At 37.9% G+C, this 22,887-nt stretch overlaps 1 pseudogene; it reads right to left on the bottom strand.

Moving 5' to 3' along the window:
- Nucleotides 1-17,068: 17,068 nt before the first annotated feature.
- LOC148778719 (uncharacterized) lies at nucleotides 17,069-18,368 on the bottom strand (annotated as a pseudogene).
- Between the last annotated feature and the right edge of the window lie 4,519 nt (nucleotides 18,369-22,887).

Raw genomic sequence — 22,887 nt, 5'->3', positions numbered from 1 at the left:
GGTAAAGAGAAAAAAGGACACTTAGAAAGGATACTAAAATTGCCACAGTAATGTGTCCAATCCATAAATTATAATTTCACAACAATGTCATAATAAAACATAATATGGTTCTTCAATCAGAATATAATTTTTGGAGTTGATAATAAATTCAAAAGGTTTTATCCAATCAGGTTTTATGCAGATTATTTTTTCTAATTTGTTATTACCAGTACATGATGCATAGAAAGGATATAATACTATCCTCTAAATAAAACAAAGTAACTGAAAAATAGAAATAGTGTGTCAAAGGTATATAACATATACAGCTAGAAAAGAATCTACAATGTACCTTACATACTATTCCATAAGAGAACTAGCATATAAGTGAAAATCAGTTATTTCTTATTTTTGCACTTCATCTCAAAATTATATGGGTAGAAAATAAATGTTTTGTTTTAAAACAAACCCTAATTTTCAGCAGCTCTTGAACTAACCAAGTGCTATGATACATCATTAGTTGGTAATTTTTGTCTATGTAAGTTACTTATATTATACCTTCCCAAGAACAGGGACTTCCCTGGTGGCTCAGGTGCTAAAGAATTTGCCTGCAAGGCAGGAGACCAAGTTGATCCCTGTGTTGGGAAGATCCTCTGAAGAAGGAATGTCTACCCACTCCAGTTTTCTTGCCTGGGAAATCCCATGGACAGAAGTGCCTGGTGGGCTACAGTCCATGGGGTCACAAAGAGTCAGAAATGACTGAATGATTAAACACATACACACACACACACACACACACACACACACACACACACACATGCATATCCAGGAGCAGACATGACCCTTTTTAAAGTATATGAATCCAACAAGTGAAATAACAGAGAGTAAAGCAACTAATATTATATTCAGAATAGAACATCTACTCTGGGTCAATTACCATTGTATACTGTTTAATTCAGCAAAACAGTGATAGTGTGGAACAATCAAAGCTAATATATATGAAGATTAAGAACAAGTCTTTGCTGTCAGACAGACTTGGATTTTGTCACTACCTGTATAATTTTCCTCAAGTTAAACTTCTCTAAGCTTTTATCTATTAATCATTAAAATATTAAAAATAATATTAATAATAATGATAACATATTTTCAATACGCTGATTGAGACCAATAAATGGTATATTGCATGTTAAGTTTAACATATTAAGATTGTTCATTAACTGTGGGTTGTTAATTTAACAAAACTTTGTTATAAGCATTAAGTAAATACACTCTCAGTTATTAACTCTATAAATTCATCTGTAAATAATGCTTACAAAAATAGGCAAAAAGAAAAACATATCTAATGATTTGCTTTAGTCTAGCTTTAATATACTGGCTGTCTAATATTCATTGAAGTTTTGTTTTCAAAATTGTTTCTTGTGTACAAAGTTCTAAGACTAGATTCAAATAGTAAAATGTGTGAATTTGAAAAAAAAATCCTATTGAGTTTTCTTTGACCAGTCCGATTGCTATCTTTGGGTGAACTTTTAAATAAAAAAATTTATAATCCAAATATTTTTGATGGAGATACTAGATTGCAAAACCAGGAACATTCTCATTCTGCTGCTGCTGCTAAGTTGCTTCAGTCGTGTCTGACTCTGTGTGATCCCATAGACGGCAGTCCATTAGGCTCCTCTGTCCCTGGGATTCTCCAGGCAAGAATGCTGGAGTGAGTTGCCATTTCCTCCTCCAATGCATGCATGCAGGCTAAGTCGCTTCAGTCATGTCCAACTCTGTGTGACCCTATGAACAGCAGCTGACCAGGCTCCTCTGTACACAGGATTCTCTAGGCAAGAATACTGGAGTGGGTTCCCATTTCCTTCTCTAAGGAACATTCTCATAGAATGAGCTAAATATTTTAGTAAAAAACAAGTTGTGACCCTATGTCTCTATGCATTAGTCTTATATACTTACATGAAACCAGTGATAGGTGAGGCAGACATTATAATTTGATAACCTGAGAATAATATGCAGGCAATATAAGGATTTTCAGGTGGCTTAGTAGTAAAGAACCTACCTGCCAAGCAGGAGACGCAGGAGACCTGGGTTTGATCCCTGGGTCAGAAGATCCCCTGGAGGAAGAAATGGCAACCCACTCAAGTATTCTTGCCTGAAAAATTCCATGGACAGAGGAGCCTGGTGGGCTCCAGTCCCTGGGGTCACAAAAAGCAGACATGACTGAGCAATTGAACATGTATATAAGGTTTTTACTGGCAGCTGGCAGTAGATAGCTGTCAAAATTGCTAATCGAGAAATTGCAATTGAGCTGCAGGAGTTGCTTGTATATTTTTCAGATTAATCCTTTGTCAGTTGCTTCATTTGCTATTATTTTCTCCCATTCTGAAGGCTGTCTTTTCACCTTGCTTATAGTTTCTTTTGCTGTGCAGAAACTTTTAATTTTAATTAGGTCCCATTTGTTTACTTTTGCTTTTATTTCTAATATTCTGGGAGGTGGGTCATGGAGGATCCTGCTGTGATTTATGTCGGAGAGTGTTTTGCCTATGTTCTCCTCTAGGAGTTTTATAGTTTCTGGTCTTACATTTAGATCTTTAATCCATTTTGACTTTATTTTTGTGTATGGTAGAAGCCTATTAAACAGAGTGAAGTAAGCCAGAAAGAAAAACACCAATACAGTATACTAGCGCATATATATGGAATTTAGAAAGATGATAATGATAACTCTGTATACGAGACAGCAAAAGAGACACAGATCCATAGAACAGTCTTTTGGACTCTGTGGGAGAGTGCGAGGGTGGGATGATTTGGGAGAATGGCATTGAAACATGCATATTATCATATGTGAAACGAATCACCAGTCTAAGTTCGATGCATGATAAAGGATGCTCGGGGCTGGTGTACTGGGATGAACCAGAGGGATGGTATGGGTAAGGACGTGGGAGGAGTGTTCTAGTTGGGGAACATATATACACCCAGGGGCAGATTCATGTCAGTGTATGGCAAAACCAATACGATAATGTAAAGTAATTAACCTCCAATTAAAATAAATAAATTAAAAAAAAGAGAAAATGCAAATTGAGATATTGCACTGCCATTCTCCAATTCTTTTCTCCTTTGTTCCTTTCTAAAATTATGTTAAGAATAGCATTTTAATATAAATATTCTACTATGTAGCAAAACCTAGTTGAAAAAAATCACATCTTGCATAAAGTTCTGTACTGTTCAAAATTTTACTCAAGATACTGTGTGAAGAAATGCTAAATAATGTATAGGAATTTATAATATGTTACTCATGGTCACTTGTGTTTAGTTCATGATATGAAGAAAATAATAAAATGTGTAAAAAGTATCCACTTGCATTAAATAAAAAAGACATTCACATCCATATTGGCACTAATAAAACCTTTAAACAAACTTGTCTTCAAAGAGTACATTTCAGTCATTATGCTATCATAAGGTCATGCTATACTAATCTGATTTACCAAGAAATACACTGATTTCATACTTAATAGCTATATTCTAAAATATGGAACTTTATTTTACCAGATATCAATAACTTATTTTTTTATATTTTTAAATTTATCATATTATGGTTTACTTCAAATTGAAATGGATAAAGTACCACTCTTTCCAAATAACTATTGCCTTTTATTAAATGATCCAATAAATTAATGGTTGTTTGATAGCCATGTATACTGCCTTTTCCCACTCAATAGGAAGTTGCCAGTGCTATCATGGAGAGCAATATTTTCTCTTGTTCTATATTTCTCAAAGGATCAACAGTAATATAGTATTTTCTGTAACAATTAAATTAAAGTGCTAAAGATTTGTTTCACCATATGTTCATTTTTTTTATTAAGTAGTACCTCAAAGGACATTTTAATATGGTAAGTGCCTTTCTTGCATAAGCCAGACTTTACTTTTTAAGTGATGAGTGGCTTTATGCCATTACATTTTCATGCAAAAATAATTGCTATATAGCCTTATAAAGAAAATATATTCATCTGTGTAGGCTGATTCTGAAATACAAATACCAAAAGAATTTTACATTGCTCTACAGACAAAAAACATCAAAAGTTACAGATAATACAGAGTTGTATAACATATAACCTTTAGAAAATAAAGGGGCAGCATTTATGTATCTAAATTTAATCAGAAAATATTTAATGTTTGTGAAGTAAAATTGTGTATAACATGATATTCATTTGCCAATTCATGTTTTTATCTGAATTTGAGGAAATTCCCATTAAACTGAAGCATATGTAACAGTCACTTCACCAGAATACATGAGACTAATTTTGAAGTCTAATCTTGACCCACAAGGTCAAGTAGGCTCTCAAAACATTTACACATTCTCTTGAGAAAATTTCAACAGAGGGGGCAGATTTTATGCATAATGTTTAGCAATTTTCTACTTGTGGACATGATGGAGTTACTGGCACCATACTTATGCCCCTCTATAAGCAACTATAACACTGGAAAAAGTACACTTTTAAAAACTCAACTTATTCCAGTCTTCAAACAATAAGCAGCACATGACTATAATCCTTTAGAAAAATGGATGCACTTATGATCCCTGTTGAGCCCTACAATTTCACTGGCTTCCTGCCAGGAGGTGTTTTCTAAGTAACAGTACAGAATAGCCGCCTCACTGAACTGAGGAGACAGACACCGAGAAAGCAGACATGCCTATAATTTCACAGGCAGAATAACCAAGAGAAGGAACGTATGCAGAAAGTGAAAGTCACTCAGACGTTCCAGCTCTTTGTAACCTCATGGATTGTAGCCTTCTAGGCTCCTCTCTTCATGAAATTCTCCAGGCAAGAATTCTGAAGTGGATTGACATTTCCTTCTCCAGGGGATCTTCCCAATCCAGAAATTGAGCCAGGGGCTCCTGCATTGCAGGCAGATTCTTCACCTTCGGAATATGTAGAAAGGAAATCTCTAAAAACTAGATGAATTTCCTCCTTGGATCTATTGTCCAATACTGAATTGCAGATAAGTAGGATAAAACCTCAATAGGACGGCAAAGAATGACTTTAGAGATACAAGTTGAACAATTTTCACAGCTCATACTATGCTGAGAGATGTTCCAGTAATGACTAGTCAGAGTGGAGTATTCTCTCTGAACACCCGATTCATCTAACAGGATACAGAGCATGCTTGCTGCTGCTGCTGCTAAGTTGCTTTCAGTTCAGTTCAGTTCAGTTCAGCTCAGTTCAGTCTCTCAGTCGTGTCCAACTCTTTTAGTCGTGTCCAGCTCTGTGCGACCCCAGAGACAGCAGCCCACCAGACTCTGCTGTCCCTGGGATTCTCCAGGCAAGAACATTGGAGTGGGTTGCCATTTCCTTCTCCAATGCATGAAAGTGAAAAGTGAAAGTGAAGTCACTCAGTTGTGTCCGACTCTTCACTACCCGTTGGACTGCAGCCTACCAGGCTCCTCCATCCATGGGATTTTCCAGGCAAGAGTACTGGAGTAAGGTGCCATTGTCTTCTCCGAGCATGCTTAGTAAACTTGAATTATTCCTGAATGCAGTCTGTTTTTAATTCCTAGTAACAGAATGTATGATGAGCTTCCAAAGGATCCAGATAATTGAGGAGTCTGATAATTGCCTAACTAAAACAACTCCTTTACTCTTTAAAAGAGGACAACAATACCCAGCACTCAATAATGTTAGAGTTAAATTATCCATGCTTTAGTCAACAGTTCCTAGATATGTATTACTTCAGCTTTAGCTTAAAACATGGAAAACTACGCAAGGTCACTCTCATCCTAACTAACAATGATACAAATCTGGGTAATATACAAAATCATAAGTTTTGAATTCCTGAGAAACACTGAGATCTCAAGGCAGCAGGTCAACTGAGTTTCAAACAGTGATGATGAGCCACTCTAAGGAGAGTGAAAACATATCAACTGTTTGAACTTCATCAGACCATTGAAGGAGGAGGTAGCAAGTCATAAAAATATATAAGAAACACCTGAATATGAAAAGAATTTGTAGAGGCCAAGTGTGCCCTAACAAGAGAGTCTTGAACTGGTAGAATCCCTAGATACCAGGAGTCCTCATTTATCAAATGAGGTGAAGTGAAAGTCGTTCAGTTGTGTCCAATTCTTTGTAACCCCATGGACTATAGCCTGCTAGACTCCTCTGTCCATGGAATTCTCCAGGCCAGAATACTGGAGTGGGTTGCCATTCCTTTCTCCAGGGGATCTTCCCAATCCAGGGGTGGAACCAGGTCTCCTGCATTGCAGGCAGATGCTTTACTGTCTGAATGGGCCTCTATCAAGTGACTATAAGAAAGACTGAGAGCAGAAGATGTGGCCAGGGACAGCCTCCTCATTGGTACAGGCACACAAGGCTTGCTGAGTTCTGAGACTGGAACAGAAGTGCTAAGCAGGGTTCATTTGTGCCCCAGGCCCAGCATAAATGCAGAGTAGTAATTAACTGGGAATAGAGATGAAGTCTGTCAGTACCAAGAGCCTTTAATAGGAGGCAAACTCTGTCTGCTTCTGGGGAAGACCGTCACTGTCCTGGCCTGGCTTGACCTGTGGCGGAACAGGAACTCAGAGAGCAATTTGGTCTATAGAGATAATTATAAAAATAATATACCAAGACACATCAAAGTAAAACTATTGAAAACCAAAGATAAAGAGAACTCTTTAGTCAACAAAAATAAAAAGAATGATTATGTACAGAAGAAAAATGAATATAAGAGATGTAATAGATGAATTTATTCCTTGTCAAGATATAGAAACAGTGAACAGAATTACCTTACTATTTGAAATGACTATCAAAGAGAGATAAACTGTAAGAAACAAAGACATTCAAGATATTAAAGTTTGGATAACTAAGAATGGTAATCCTTAGAAGATAGGAAACAAATAGGGTTAAGCTTAACAATTGTCCCAGCTTACTACCTAGAAAGATTCTTCAATATAAACTATGCTAATACTTTGGGCTACAAAGAATATAATCAATCTATTTTGGTGTTGACCATCTAGTGATGTCCATGTGTAGAGTTTTCTCCTGTGCTGTTGGAAGAGGGTGTTTGCTATGACCAGTGCGTTCTCTTGGCAAACCTCTATTAGCCTTTGCCCTGCTTCATTCCGTATTCCAAGGCCAAATTTGCCTGCTACCCAAGGTGTTTCTTGACTTCCTACTTTAGCATTTCAGTCCCCTATAATGAAAAGGACATATTTTTGGGGTGTTAGTTCTAAAGGGTCTTACAGGTCTTCATAGAACTGTTCAACTTAAGCTTCTTAAGCATTACTGGTTGAGGCAGAGGTTTGGATTACTGTGATATTGAATGGTTTGGCTTGGAAATGGACAGAGATCATTCTGTCGTTTTTGATATTGCATCCAAGTACTGCATTTTGGACTCTTTTGTTGACTATGATGACTACTCCATTTCCTCTAAGAGATTCCTGCCCACAGTAGTAGATATAATGGTCATCTGAGTTAAATTCACCCATCCCAGTCCATTTTAGTTCACTGATTCCTAGAATGTTTACGTTCACTCTTGCCATCTCCTGTTTGACCACTTCCAATTTGCCTTGATTCATGGACCTAACATTCCAGGTTCTTATGCAATATTGCTCTTTACAGCATTGGACCTTGCTTCTATCACCAGTCACATCTACAACTGGGTATTGTTTTTGCTTTGTATCCATCCCTTCATTCTCTTTGGAGTTATTTCTCTACTCATCTCCAGTAGCATATTGGACACCTACTGACCTGGGGAGATCCTCATTCAGTATCCTATCATTTTGCCTTTTCATACTGTTAATGGGGTTCTCAAGGCAAGAATACTGAAGTGGTTTGCCATTCCTTTCTCCAGTGGACCACATTCTGTCAGACCTCTCTACCATGACCCTTCTGACTTGGGTGGCCCTACATGGCATGGCTTAGTTGAGTTAGACAAGGCTGTGGTCCGTGTGATCAGATTGACTAGTTTTCTGTGATTATGATTTCAGTGTGTCTGCCCTCTGATGCCCTCTCGCAATACTTATTGTTTTACTTGGATTTCTCTTACCTTGGTTGTGGGCTATCTCTTCACGGCTGCTCCAGCAAAGCACAGGCGCTGCTGCTTACATTGGATGAGGGTTATCTCCTCACGGGCGCCCCTTCTGATCTTGAACATGGAATAAATAAGACCGGGAGATGACTGTGTCTCAGATTATGAACTCCTTATTGCCAAATTCAGACTTAAATTGAAGAAAGTAGGGAAAACCACTAGACCATTCAGATATGACCTAAATCAAATCCCTTATTATTATACAGTGGAAGTGAGAAATAGATTTAAGGGACTAGATCTGATAGATAAATGGCCTGATGAACTATGGACAGAGGTTCGTGACATTGTACAGGAGACAGGGACCAAGACCATCCCCATGGAAAAGAAATACAAAATAGCAAAATGACTGTCTGAGGAGGCCATACAAATAGCTGAGAAAAGAAGAGAAGCTAAAAGCAGAGGAGAAAAGGAAAGATATAAGCTTCTGAATGCAAAGTTCCAAAGAATAGCAAGGAGAGATAAGAAAGACTTCCTCAGTGATCAATGCAAAGAAATAGAGGAAAACAACAGAATAGGAAAAACAAGAGATCTTTTTAAGAAAATTAAAGATATCAAGGGAATATTTCATGCAAAGATGGGCTTGATAAAGGACAGAAATGGTATGGACCAAACAGAAGCAGAAGATATTAAGAAAAGGTGGCAAGAATACACAGAAGAACCGTACAAAAAAGATCTTCACGACCCAGAAAATCATGATGGTGTGATCACGCACCTAGAGTTAGACATCCTGGAAAGTGAAATCAAGTGGGTCTTAGAAAGCATCTCTATGAACAAAGTTAGTGGAGGTGATGGAATTCCAGTTGAGCTATTTCAAATCCTGAAAGATGATGCTGTGAAAGTGCTGCACTCAATATGCCAGAAAATTTGGAAAACTCAGCAGTGGCCACAAGACTGGAAAAGGTCAGTTTTCATTCCAATCCCAAAGAAAGGCAATGCCAAAGAATGCTCAAACTACCGCACAATTGCACTCATCTCACACGCTAGTAAAGTCATGCTCAAAATTTTCCAAGCCAATCTGCCGGGAGCCAGCAAGGGAAATCCTACCCGTGGCAAAGGTCAACTGGGGAAGAGGCCTGACGGGCAAAGGCTAATCAGGGCTCAAGGAGCCCCCTGGACTTACCTGAGCATCTACCCCAAAGAAAACTGGAATCTGACTGCTTTACTATCTTACGCCTCTTACCAAGTCCTCTAATACTTACAGGGGCTTCCCCCAACCACCTTTCTCTGAAAACATTAATTCAGAGCTGTAGTTTAAAAGTTCTCCTCGGCTTAATAGGAGTGTTCCAATCCAAGCCCCTCTGATAGCTTTCTAACTTGCATGACAAGTTTGTCCGGGCTCCTAAAATACAGGAATCTGTTGAAGAAGTTAAAATCACTAGAATAGTACTAGAAAAGATTTCATTGTTAAATCAATGCTTGCTGCAGTTTCCTCTATCTATTGTATCCTTGGAAATATATTAATCCTTTGACTTAACCACATCAGATCTTAAGTTAATAAGTTCCTTTCTTGCGCTCACTACACCGGTGCCTTATAGGAATGTAACTTTGTTATGTGTCTAGCACCTAACTTTAGGAAAGTCACCTTAAAAGAAAAGTCTTTTACTTGCTAACTAACCTATTGTTAGGAGAGAGGGCCATAAACTGTTAGCAGGCCCCCTGGCCAGAAGATGATGTAAACCACCTAAAAACTTTTATCACGAGATATACAAAAATAAGCCCTGATCCTGATAAGGGTCAAGACTGCTGACCCCAACCCCACGTGATTTTGGTGTGAATCTGTACCTCCCTTTCTTTGTTTCTTATGCGCATAACTTAGGGTATAAAAGCAGCACTGGAAAATAAAGTTTTGGGCCTTGCTCACTGAAGCTTGGTCTCCCCATGTCGTTCTTTCTCTTTTTCCATCCTTTTCTCTATTCTCCTTTTTCTGGTTGAGATCCTTGGAGCACTGGGCCCTCTGAGTTTACTTATCTGCCTGGGCTTCTAAGACCCACTCGAGGGGGTGCCCTGGTGGGGTGCCTCAAGTGATTCGAGAGGGCGCCTGCGGCCTACGTAAACAGAGCAAGCCCCGTGCTGGGGTTTTATTGGTTTCCAGCGTAAACCAAGGAATCATCAGCCCCTGTCTCTCTCTCTCTTTCTCTCTCTCTCTCTGACGCCGACGCCGTTCATCCCGAGGATACCCTGAGTCATATCGAGGCTGGACCCCGATACCAATCTTCAGCAATATGTGAATAGTGAACTTCCAGATGTTCAAGATGGATTTAGAAAAGGCAGAGGAACCAGAGATCAAATTGCCAATATCTGCTGGATCATGGAGAAAGCAAGAGAGTTCCAGAAAAACATCTATTTCGGCTTCATTGACTATGCCAAAGCCTTTGACTCTGTGGATCACAATAAACTGTGAAAAATTCTGAAACAGATGGGAATACCAGCCCACCTGACCTGCCTGTTGAGAAACCTGTATGCAGGTCAGGAAGCAACAGTTAGAATTGGACATGGAACAACAGACTGGTTTCAAATAGGAAAAGGAGTACATCAAGGTTGCATATTGGCACCCTGCTTATTTAACTTATATGCAGAGTACATCATGAGGAACGCTGGGCTGGAAGAAGCACAAGCTGGAATCAAGATTGCTGGGAGAAATATCAATAACCTCAGATATGCAGATGACACCACCCATATGGCAGAAAGTGAAGAGGAACTAAAAAGCCTCTTGATGAAAGTGAAAGAGGAGAGTGGAAAAGGTGGCTTGAAGCTCAACATTCAGAAAACTAAGATCATGGCATCTGGTCCCATCACTTCATGGAAAATAGATGGGGAAACAGTGGAAACTGTGTCAGACTTTATTTTGGGGGGCTCCAAAATCACTGTGGATGCTGATTGCAGCCATGAAATTAAAAGACGCTTGCTCCTTGGAAGGAAAGTTATGACCCACCTAGACAGCATATTAAAAAGCAGAGACGTTACTTTGCCAACAAAGGTCCATCTAGTCAAGGCTATTGGTTTCCAGGAGTCATGTTTGGATGTGAGAGTTGGACTGTGAAGAAAGCTGATTGCTGAAGAATTGATGCTTTTGAACTGTGGTGCTGAAGAAGACTCTTGAGAGTCCCTTGGACTGCAAGGAGATCCAACCATTCCGTTCTAAAGGAGATCAATCCTGGGTGTTCATTGGAAGGACTGATGCTAAAGCTGAAACTCCAATACTTTGGTCACCTGATGTGAAGAATTGACTCACTGGAAAAGACTCTGATGCTGGGAGGGATTGGGGGCAGGAGGAGAAGTAGACGACAGAGAATGAGGTGGCTGGATGGCATCACCGACTCTATGGAGTTTGAGTGAACTCCAGAAGTTGGTGATGGACAGGAAGGCCTGACGTTCTGTGATTAATGGGGTCGCAAAGTGTCGGACACCACTGAGCGACTGAACTGAACTGAACTGAAATGAATACAAAAGTAGATTGTGCTAGTGTTAGTTGCTCAGTCATGCCTGACTCTTTGCAACTTCATAGATTGTAGCCTGCCAGGCTCCTCTGTCCATGGAATTCTTCTGGCAAGATTGTTGGAGTGGGTTGCCATTTTTTTCTCCAGGGAGATTGTGCTAAGCTGAGAATTAATTAATGTCCATTACAGGTTGAGAGTTGGACTGTGAAGAAAGCTGATCGCCAAAGAATTGATGCTTTTGAACTGTGGTGCTGAAGAAGACTCTTGAGAGTCCCTTGGACTGCAAGGAGATCCAACCAATCCATTCTAAAGGAGATCAGTCCTGGGTGTTCATTGGAAGGACTGATGCTAAAGCTGAAACTGCAATACTTTGGCCACCTCATGCGACGAGTTGACCTACTGGAAAAGATTCTGATGCTGGGAAGGATTGGGGGCGGGAGGAGAAGGGGATGACAAAGAATGAGATGGCTGGATGGCATCACCGACTAGATGGACGTGAGTGTGAGTGAACTCCGGTAGCTGGTGATGGACAGGGAGGCCTGGCGTGCTATGATTCATAGGGTCGCAAGGAGTCAGACACGACTGAGCGACTGAACTGAACTGAACTGAATAGGTTTAAACTAACTCTAATATACATGCTAACTATGGCTTGAAATATATTTCTATTACTTTATAATAAATGGGAAATTGAGAAAATTTTTAAATTACATGGGTTTACAAAACAAAAGAATGAAACAAACATGCACAGTTTCTGATGAAATGAAGTGTACTTCAGATAAAGAGAACATCCAATACTTGACTTGAATTCTATCATTCAAGAATAAACAATATATTGGGATATAACTTTATAAACAATTGTTTGCAATTTTATGTACATTTCAAATCAATATTATATAATATCCTAGGATTTATTTTTCCATACCTAATATGAAGGAAAACTTTAATTATTAGGAAACAGAAGACTTCATCTTAGTGTTTACAGAACACGTCATCAGTGAAATAATAAGTAAATTATGCAAGAAATGCAAGCAGGCATGGTTTCAACCCCCCCATCAGGAAGACCTCCTTGAGGAGAGCATGGCAAGCCACTCTAGCATTCTTTCCTGGAGAATCCCATGGATAGAGGAACCTGGTGAGCTATTGTCCATAGGGTGACAAAGAGTCAGACACCACTGAAGAAACTGAACCCTCACACAGCCCTTATATAGATGCCTTTGCTTCTATTAATAATTATATTATCACCACATAATTGAAAATATGAGGCCTAATACACATATGACTTGCTTCCTATCCTCTTCATGAATCATTTATAGCATCTCTTCTGAAAGGCCTATGCTCATTTATCTTATTTCTCAAGACAAGACCTATTACCCTTTCCTCAGTTTTTTTTTTTTTTTTATTTTCCATAGACTTATTACTATCTCATATGTCAGTACTATTTTTTGACTTCTATATTTTTGCTTGCTTTTATCCTCCCAACTAGAAGGGTTTTGTTTTTAGTTTTTAACATTAATGAGACTGGTCATTGCCTTTCCCTTTCCTTCTTTCTGCAGTGAGGTGGTTAGTACATTTAAAGTTGTATCTTTAATATTCTCTGATTGCAACTTCCAGTTGGAATATCATGTTGGTGGCTTATTCTCCCCATTGATGTGTTATATTAACTTTATTGACAAAATACAGGAAATGTACCTTTTTTAGAATTACAATTCTGATTTCCTTTGACAATGAAGACATGATATCATAAAACTTCATTTTAAAGCAATTTCTCTAAATCACATTTAAATCACTACACAGTGAGTTCTCACAAGTCTTGTTACCATCATGCGAATTGCTATTTACTACTCTATTTCAAAAATGATAATTTTACATAATTCACTTTCAGTATCATTTTTTGTATATTTACCAAACGAAGCTAGCATGATTTAACAGAATTAACTTCAAAAAGTAAATAATTTTCATTACTTAATTCACACATAAATATAAAATAATTTATCTCTGTATAAGCAATGCTTCTGATATTTTTGTTTAACAGGATAAAATTATGAATACATACTTGGACTTATTGGATTTTTCGTAGTATAAATCAATGTTTTTGCAAAAAATAGGTTGCAGCAAAATTATGAAATATTTATTCTGTAAAAATAACATCCTGGGTGCAGCAAGCCCAATAAAGAGCCACATAACCTTATCTTATTAACATGTACATTTCGTTAAATACTAAATAATTTAACACATATGAGCAGTTTACAGAATGTTAAATAGCTATGCTATTTCTCCACTCATTCCAATTTTTTTGATTCTCTTACTAAAGCAAAGCTTAAAGAATAATACAGTATTGTTTATTGTCCATATTTTCTACAGTTTTCCCATAAGATAGCAGATCCACCAAAGAGCAATATGCAAGGAAAAAGCAAATCTACATCTTTCAGCCCATGTTTAATTAATGATTTTGAAAATATTTCAAGACCTTGTGATATTTCTGTTTGACTAAATTTGAAGAAAATAGAACATTTTATTGTGTGGATAAATGAGATTCACCCTTTTGCAGCGTATTATACTTTCCAAATGGTATAAATTATCTGTAATCTTGTTTACATTTCAAGTGTCATCATTTTCTTTGTCATAGGTCAAAATATTTCCTTCAAATTGTATTTCTACTTTGGTCTTGCTTTTAATGTTTTATCGACAATAGAGCATAGGCTTCTTTCTATCATGTTTCTTCTTCTCCCTTAGCACTTACAATAGCCATCATCAGGTCCTTGTTACTTCAACCATAAGCAAAATATTCTACAAACTCTTTTCCTTTCTTTAGTTTAGCTGTATTATTTCATATCTTGTTATTCTTAATATTCTTTTGTTTGTATTTTCAAAATCATTATATACATTTCAAAATCCAACTTGAGTCAATCTTTTAGTTCTTTGGTAATTCCTTTAAGATGAATCATCTGTTTAAATAAACTAATAATAAACAATCTATTTAAACAATAAAAATAGATAATGAAGACATTTCTATATTTAAGAAAGGAGAAGTTTTATCTAAACTTTGGTGTATGGCACATCTTCCTCTTTATCCTCTCCATATCATGTTAATACTTCAAGCCCATCCTTCAATGTCTTTAAAAGCCATATGGGAAAAAAATTAAGGTGGAGTTCCAGCAGCAGAAAACAAATCAATATTAAATACTTATAAATGGAGAAGTGGCTGTGTAAAACATTGCAGTTACTTCTCTGACTTCATTTGGAATATAAATTTAAACATTAAGTGGATCATATTCTTGAAAACTGCACACTACTATCTGCCAGGGTCCAGTCTCGGCAGAGTCCAGGGATACCCTCAGGATGAGCGCGTCGGCGAGAAAAGAAAGAAAAAAAGGCTAGTCGAGTCTTGGTAGAGTGCAGAATCAAGACTGCTTTATTTTTTACATTGGTGCTTATATACCCTAAAACCGGCAGTACTAAAAAGGGAGGAGGGATTGTCTTGATACAATTGTGCCAGGAATGCCGTCATAGACCATCTTCTAGAACAGTCAGCACCTTCACGCATAACTTTTAAACAATGGGCTTTTAAGACATCAAGGCCACAAGGCATGAGAAAATGGCTTTATCTGTGTAGCAGTTAGTCAATTGTAAAAACTATTAGCAAGCCTTATCTTGGGAGTCTCAGTTCCGTGCAAACTTTGTGACTCCCTAGGAAGCATGGTATCTATTTTTGGGCTTTACCCCCATATCTCTGCAGAAACGATTTTTTACACTGGCACTATATGCTTATTTATTTTGTTATGAACCTTTATCTCTATGTATTTCTTTTAGTGTACTCCCAGGTACACCATGGACAAGGGGCAGGGAGATATCAGCAAGCACTGGTATGTGACCTTGAAGGCCAAGAGTCTCATGAGCTCCCTCCAGATCTCGCTTTAAGGGGCCCTTCTAAACTCATCAAAGACTTTGTATCTATATTGCTTGTGAAATGCTTAGGCCTATTGTTAGCGGACTTAGTTTTATGCCGGGGGCGCTTTGTGCAGTCCTGAGCATTCCAAATTCTAAACTGACAATTATAACCCCAACAGGGCCAGAAGAATCAGGATGTTCTATGTAAAAATATTTTCTTCATTCCTGGCCTGTTTATAGGGCCCATACACCCTCAGGGACTGTATTGCTGCCTTACAAAGGCTTCAAGGGGGATATTTGAGCAGGAGTCATAAGAATTCTTAGAAAGCACAGAGGACTACCAAGCATCAGAAGAAGAAAAGATGGGGCTGCCTTGAGAAATCCCCAGAGGTTTGGACAGCCTTACATGCCAGCTCCTCAAGCCAAGACCTTGTCATGGGTGGGGTCTCTCATGCCGGTTCCCAACATCTCCCCCTTTTTTATTTTTTAAGACAGCAAGATGAAGTTCAGTCGCAACACTCTGGATGCTGTGAAGTAGAATTCTGACAACACAAGGAAGAACAAGTATTATGAGTAAGGCAATTGCTACCATAGCAATACAGCTTATTAGGGTGGAGGCAAAATTTTTGTCTGTAATGAAGTTTGAAACCTGTATGCAGGTCAGGAAGCAACAGTTAGAACTGGACATGGAACAACAGACTGGTTCCAAATAGGAAAAGGTGTACGTCAAGGTTGTATATTGTCACCTTGCTTATTTAACTTATATGCAGAGTACATCATGAGGAACGCTGGGCTGGAAGAAGCACAAGCTGGAATCAAGATAAAAAGGTGGCTTGAAGCTCAACATTCAGAAAACTAAGATCATGGCATCTGGTCCCATCACTTCATGGGAAATAGATGAGGAAACAGTGGAAACTGTATCAGACTTTATTTTTTTGGGCTCCAAAATCACTGCAGATGCTGATTGCAGCCAGGAAATTAAAAGACGTTTGCTCCTTGGAAGGAAAGTTATGACCAACCTTGATAGTATATTAAAAAGCAGAGACATTACTTTGCCAACAAAGGTCCGTCTAGTCAAGGCAATGGTTTTTCCCGTGGTCATGTATGGATGTGAGAGTTGGACTGTGAAGAAAGCTGATCGCCGAAGAATCGATGCTTTTGAACTGTGGTGTTGGAGAAGACTCTTGAGAGTCCCTTATACTGCAAGGAGATCCAACCAGTCCATTCTAAAGGAGATCAATCCTGGATGTTCATTGGAGGGACTGATGCTGAAGCTGAAACTGCAATACTTTGGCCACCTCATGCGACGAGTTGACTCACTGGAAAAGACTCTGATGCTGGGAAAGGTTGGGGGCGGGAGGAGAAGGGGACGACGGAGAATGAGATGGCTGGATGGCATCACCGACTCTGTGGACATGAGTTTGAGTGTACTCCGGGAGTTGGTGATGGACAGGGAGGCCTGGTGTGCTGTGATTCATGGGGTCGCGGAGAGTTGGACACGACTGAGCGACTGAACTGAATGAAGTTTGAAAAGGTATTGAAAAAATCAGTTGCTGCACTGGCAGCAGTGAATTCTAATTTGGAATGCTCTATAGTTTTAATTTGTCTATGCAACTTTTTAAAGTCTAAGCTTATGTTGGAGCTATTCTAAATTTTTGCGATATGATTTTTAATTCGTTCCCAATTATAATCTATATCATTGACTTGTAAGGGAGTGACACAAATCTATACTCGGCGTGACAAGACAGGGCTAATTTTACTTTTCAGTTCAGTCAGTTCAGTTCAGTCGCTCAGTCGTGTCCGACTCTCCGCGACCCCATGAATCACAGCACGCCAGGCCTCCCTGTCCATCACCAACTCACGGAGTACACTCAAACTCATGTCCACAGAGTCGGTGATGCCATCCAGCCATCTCATTCTCCGTCGTCCCCTTCTCCTCCCGCCCCCAACCCTTCCCAGCATCAGAGTCTTTTCCAGTGAGTCAACTCGTCGCATGAGGTGGCCAAAGTATTGCAGTTTCAGCTTTAGCATCAGTCCCTCCAATGAACATCCAGGATTGATCTCCTCTAGAATGGACTGGTTGGATCTCCTTGCAGTATTGTAATTTAGTTCCTAAGTGCATTACAGCTTCTTCTAAAGCATCTACTTTCATTTTCAGTTTTTTATCTATGATTTTTTGAGTAGCTAAAGTCAGTGACACATTTTTCAAAATGTTATTAACAAATTGAGCTGTATGCACTTGTTGGGTTAGAGCTACTGCTGTCATAGTAATGGACGTGATCGCAGTTATTAAGGCAGAGATTCCCAAGATAAGCAAGCCTACAAAACGCTTAGCTCTTATAAAATCTTGTAACTGTTGAAGCACAGCTAGGCCATAATTGTCGTACCAATGAGTAGTGACATTAACAGGAACCATAAGATATGGAGGGCGTTGTAAAACCACAAATGAGCAAACATTAAATTGGAGGCTGAGGCAGGAGGACAACATACATTTTTTACAAGTAACTATGGTTGGACCCCCAGTGTAATCAGCAAATATTTGTAAATTATTAAATTTATTAGTAAAAAGGAAAACATAGGGAGAGGGCAGGCAAGCTAATGCAGAGAAGGTACTAGCACTTTTTGGTCTAACTAATGTGATTTTGGAGGTGGCTGCAAGTGCTTTCCATATTTCAGGCTGCCAATATGTCTGGTTGTTGAGAGTAAAAGAGAACATGGGAGGGACAAACTGATTGTGGTGCCATCTGTTGGCAGTGAGTGGCCAGGGGACAGTTTTATTTGACCAAATAACATATTTTGTAGTATAGTTGTTAGATTCTTCCAGGGTTGTACCCTGGGTTTGGGTTGTTCCAATCTTGTATAGAATAATTACTATCTCCTGGTATTTTATAGCTGATTTTGGAATCATAAGTACATGATTTTCATATAGGATAGCCTATTTTTTTTGTCAATAGTTTTTTATATATCATCTGATGGGGCAGTCTCATTACATTTGGAATATTATTATTATTTTTTTAAGTAAATTTTCTCAGGGCCAACCAGTTAGAATCTTGTAGTAGAGAAATTTACCAAGGTAACCCAGAACTAGATACACGTAATTGGCCACAAACCCGACAGTTAGATTAATTTTTGAAACTAGCATAGGATCAGGCCTATGATAGAAAAGCATTTGATTTGTATGCAAAGGTCTGAGAAGTCAAGAAAACATTATGAATGATCATACGAATCAGGTCCAGCATCTTGGGCAAGTTTTCCATCTCTGATGTCGTTGTCTTCTCATCCTGGTGTAGTGTAATTTTTTTTGATAAAAGAGTCTTTCCATCCAGGTTGGAAACAGTCCTTTAAATTATGTCTTTTTTTTTTTAGTGTTGATTGCAGGTCATGAGGCATCTGATCCTCATCCAAAGATAAGCTTTAGAAATAAACTTAGGGTGTTTTTTAAGAATTCAATTAAATTTTATATTAATATCACATAACAGCAAAGAACTATCTAAGAAATGAGTCTTATTACCTCCATTGGTAGACCTTCATTAACAAACTGGGATTTAACATTTATTGAAACATCTTTTTTTTCCTAAAATTATTTTTATTTTTATCAAATATAGCCAAATTAAGGCTAGCATATTTGCAAAATAGGTCTGTTCTCACTAATTTTAGTCTGATGATGTATATAATCATAATTGATTACAGACTTCAAAGTGGATTCTTCCTTTGTAAGGTCTCAAATTTTTTTTTTTGATATTTTTATACCTGTTAGTGAGATAACCTTTTTAGTTTATTTGATAAACTTATTGGAAACCTAAGAGTTTCAAATTTCTGGAGGATTCAGATAAAGAGAAAATACAATTTTTAGAGCTATATTATACATTTATTAGTGAATTAACTGGAAATGAGAGTTTAATAGATTTCTTAAATATGGATGCCAGAGAGTAGTTGATTGAAAAATCAAAGGAGACTGGCTTCTTAAAAAGATAATAGAAATAATAATCTTGAAAAGGCAATTGGCAGTATGAGTTGTAATGAAGTATTGGAGAATACACTTTAAAGTTGCCTACACTTTCCAGTAACGTTGAAGAAGCTGAAGTTGAACAGTTATATGAAGACCTACAAGACCTTCTAGAACTAACACCTTCTAGAACTAACCCCCCAAAAAGATGTCCTTTTCATTATAGGGAACTGGAATGCAAAGTAGGAAGTCAAGAAACACCTGGAGTAACAGGCAAATTTGGCATTGGAGTACAGAATGAAGAAGGGCAAAGGCTAATAGAGTTAAGGAAAGTGATGACCAACCTTGACAGCATATTAAAAAGCAGAGACATCACTTTGTCAACAAAGATCCATCTAGTCAAGGCTATGGTTTTTCCAGTGGTCATGTATGGATGTGAGTTCGACTATAAAGAAAGCTGAGTGCCAAAGTATTGATGCTTTTGAACTGTGGTGTTGGAGAAGACTCTTGAGAGTCCTTTGTACTGCAAGGAGATCCAACCAGTCCATCCTATGGGAGATCGGTCCTAGGTGTTCATTGAAAGGACTGATGTTGAAGCTGAAACTCTAATACTTTGGCCACCTAATGCGACGAGCTGACTCATTTGAAAAGACCCTGATGCTGGGAAAGATTGAGGGCGGGAGGGGGGGGCGACAGAGGATGAGATGGTTGGATGGCATCACTGACTCAAAGGACTCGGGTTTGGGTGGACTCTGGGAGTTGGTGATGGAGAGGGAGGCCTGGCGTGCTGCGGTTCATGGGGTCACAAAGAGTCAGACACAACTGAGCGACTGAAGTGAACACTTCAGAGAAAGCAATATTCTCACAGGCCAATACTGGATTAGAATACAGTTTTACTTGAATACATATCATGAAGTTCGGCAGACTCAGTGCAAGAAGCTATAGGAGTCAAAAAGGGTGGAATTTTGAATACAATAAGAAATATGAAAGAAGAGAGACAAAAGAAGTTTATTTTCAGATGCTTAGTTAAAACTATGGAAATCATGGTAGAATTATTTCTTCCATTCTCTTAGGAGAAGTTGGCCTTTTTCTTGAGTTTTTTTTTTTTTTTAAGTTGTGAAGCAAGATGAGCTGTGAATTCACTAAGAGAAGGTCAGATAGAAGCAAACTTAAGCTTTGTGGATATCTTTTATGAGTTCCTGTGTGCCTGTAAAGATGTTAGCTGGAGAAATTTTCTAACTGCTTGAATTTGGAGCTCTGAAAGTAGAGCTTAAACTATGTACAGATTTTTTTCAATCTCCTTTATATCAGTTCAGTTCAGTCACTCAGTCGTGTCCGACTCTTTGCTACCCCATGAATCACAGCACGCCAGGCCTCCTTGTCCATCACCAACTCCCGGAGTTCACTCAAACTCACATCCATCAAATCGGTGATGCCATCCAGCCATCTCGTTCTCTGTCGTCCCCTTCTCCTCCTGCCCCCAATCCCTCCCAGCATCAGAGTCTTTTCCAGTGAGTCAACTCTTCGCATGAGGTGGCCAAAGTATTGGAGTTTCAGCTTTAGCCTCAGTCCTTCCAATGAACACCCAGGACTGATCTCCTTTAGAATGGACTGGTTGGATCTCCTTGTAGTCCAAGGGGCTCTCAAGAGTCTTCTCCAATACCACAGTTCAAAAGCATCAATTCTTCGGAGGCTAATTTTGTTAAATGCTGGGTGGTCAAGAATATCTTCTTTTTCAAATGTTTCTGCCAAACATGTTGGAAAAGAAAGGAATGGGAAGTTATTATGTGTCTATCTCCATATAGCTCTCTCACATAACTCTCTTTAGGAGGGAAAATGAGAAGGTGGATCTATCTTTTGCCCAGGGTGGGGGAAAAAAGTTCTTAGGTTTGTATTTTTCATTACACTTTTCATTAACTTCAATATTAGTCTACTTGTTCAGCTTCCTCTCAACTCTTTCTGTTCGGTATGTTTCAATTATCAGTCTCTGTTTTCTCTTATTTATCTAAGAGGACATCTTTTTCTTCTAGGCTCCTGCGTTTGTCCATGCTATTCCCTCTGATGACAGGCCACTATCCAGTCTTTCACTTTTCCACTTCATCACCATGCTAACTCCTATTCAACTTGAAATCTGAAAATGTAACTGCTATTTCTCCAGAAGAGGCTTCCTAAGAAATTCAAGTTGCTTTGACATTTGGCCTCATGGTCCTCTAAACAAATACCAATCTGTAATTAAATATTAGCTATTTAATATATGCCTGCATCACACTCTAGACTATAAGTTCAATGAATTAAAGCATCACCTGTTTGTGTGCATATAATTTAGTTACTTTTATACTTTCATCACTTGGCATAATAGCTGACCAAAATAGCAAACAATTATTTAGCATATGTAAATCAAATAATATCAACCAATAGTTTTAAATGTTGTGCATACTAGAGTGACTACACTTCTTAAAATTCATCCCAAAGAAATTATTAAAGATGTATCAAATATTCAGAAGAATGAACTCATAGTATTTTTATAAAAGAAAAAAGTTTGAATACAAATTCAAGTTTAGAAACAGGAGATTGGATAAATAAATTTTTTTAAGTCATAAAGTGAAATATCAAACAAGCAATATGTTGTTGGAGACTATAGATTAGTTATTTCAAAACATATCTACCATCTGTCTGCCTGTCTTTCCATCCCTCTATCTATTATCTTCTATAACAGATATAAGCTAAATATAAGTATTGAGTTATCCTTGTACTTCTTAAATTTCCTAACCTTTCAATAATATTAAAAGGGAAGTAAAATATGGTTTAAAGCAATGAGATATAGACCATACTAACTACTCTATATTAACTGTAATTTATAAGTGTTCCTTGTAGATAATCTTTATTCTTTAAAGTTGAAAACATGTTTTGTTAAGTAAGGAAAAACATGTTTTATTCTCTGAAATATCAACTGTGGTTATTATACATTTGGCCTAAATAAATAGTATACTGAATATGTACACAACAGCAAATTTGAAGATACATAACTTTGGAGAGCAAGATTTCCCAAAGGTTTTAATACATCTGAATGAGACGGTTTTATTTAATTAAATTTAGTAATAAAAGTAAAATGTCAGTGTCTACCTTATTATAATTAATGTGTTGTGAGTAACTGTAAAATAGAAATGTTGTAGAAGGGACAGCTAAGCCTGTCAGTAATAAATCAACACTTTTAAGAGAAATGTTCTACACTTTATGGTTGAGAACTGGAGAGGTATCAGACTCATACCACACTCTTTACTTAGAGAAGTTCAATCTTGCTATTTTTTTGTATTTCATATTTTGTATTAATACTGAAAATATCAAGTGCTTTTCTGAGTGAGGAGAGCAGTTTTAAATATCTGTTGTTAGATGAGGCTATTAAATGAAGGTGACAGTCATTTATGAAGTGTAAGCATCTATACAGGGGGTATGCTGGAAAGATTGTCTCAACTTTATTCTTTGTGAACCTGTCTGGTTTTTCTATAATACCTATGAGCTAATACTTTCAAAGTCCTAGTTCAAATGCAAATATGCAATCTGAGA

The sequence above is a fragment of the Moschus berezovskii genome, chromosome 1 (assembly GCF_049115385.1).
Source record: "Moschus berezovskii isolate FMDL1 chromosome 1, NW_MosBer_1.0, whole genome shotgun sequence".
Classification (NCBI taxonomy): domain Eukaryota; kingdom Metazoa; phylum Chordata; class Mammalia; order Artiodactyla; family Moschidae; genus Moschus; species Moschus berezovskii.
The sequence above is the reverse complement of the archived record's forward strand: the minus strand, read 5'-3'. Positions and strand labels throughout refer to the sequence as shown.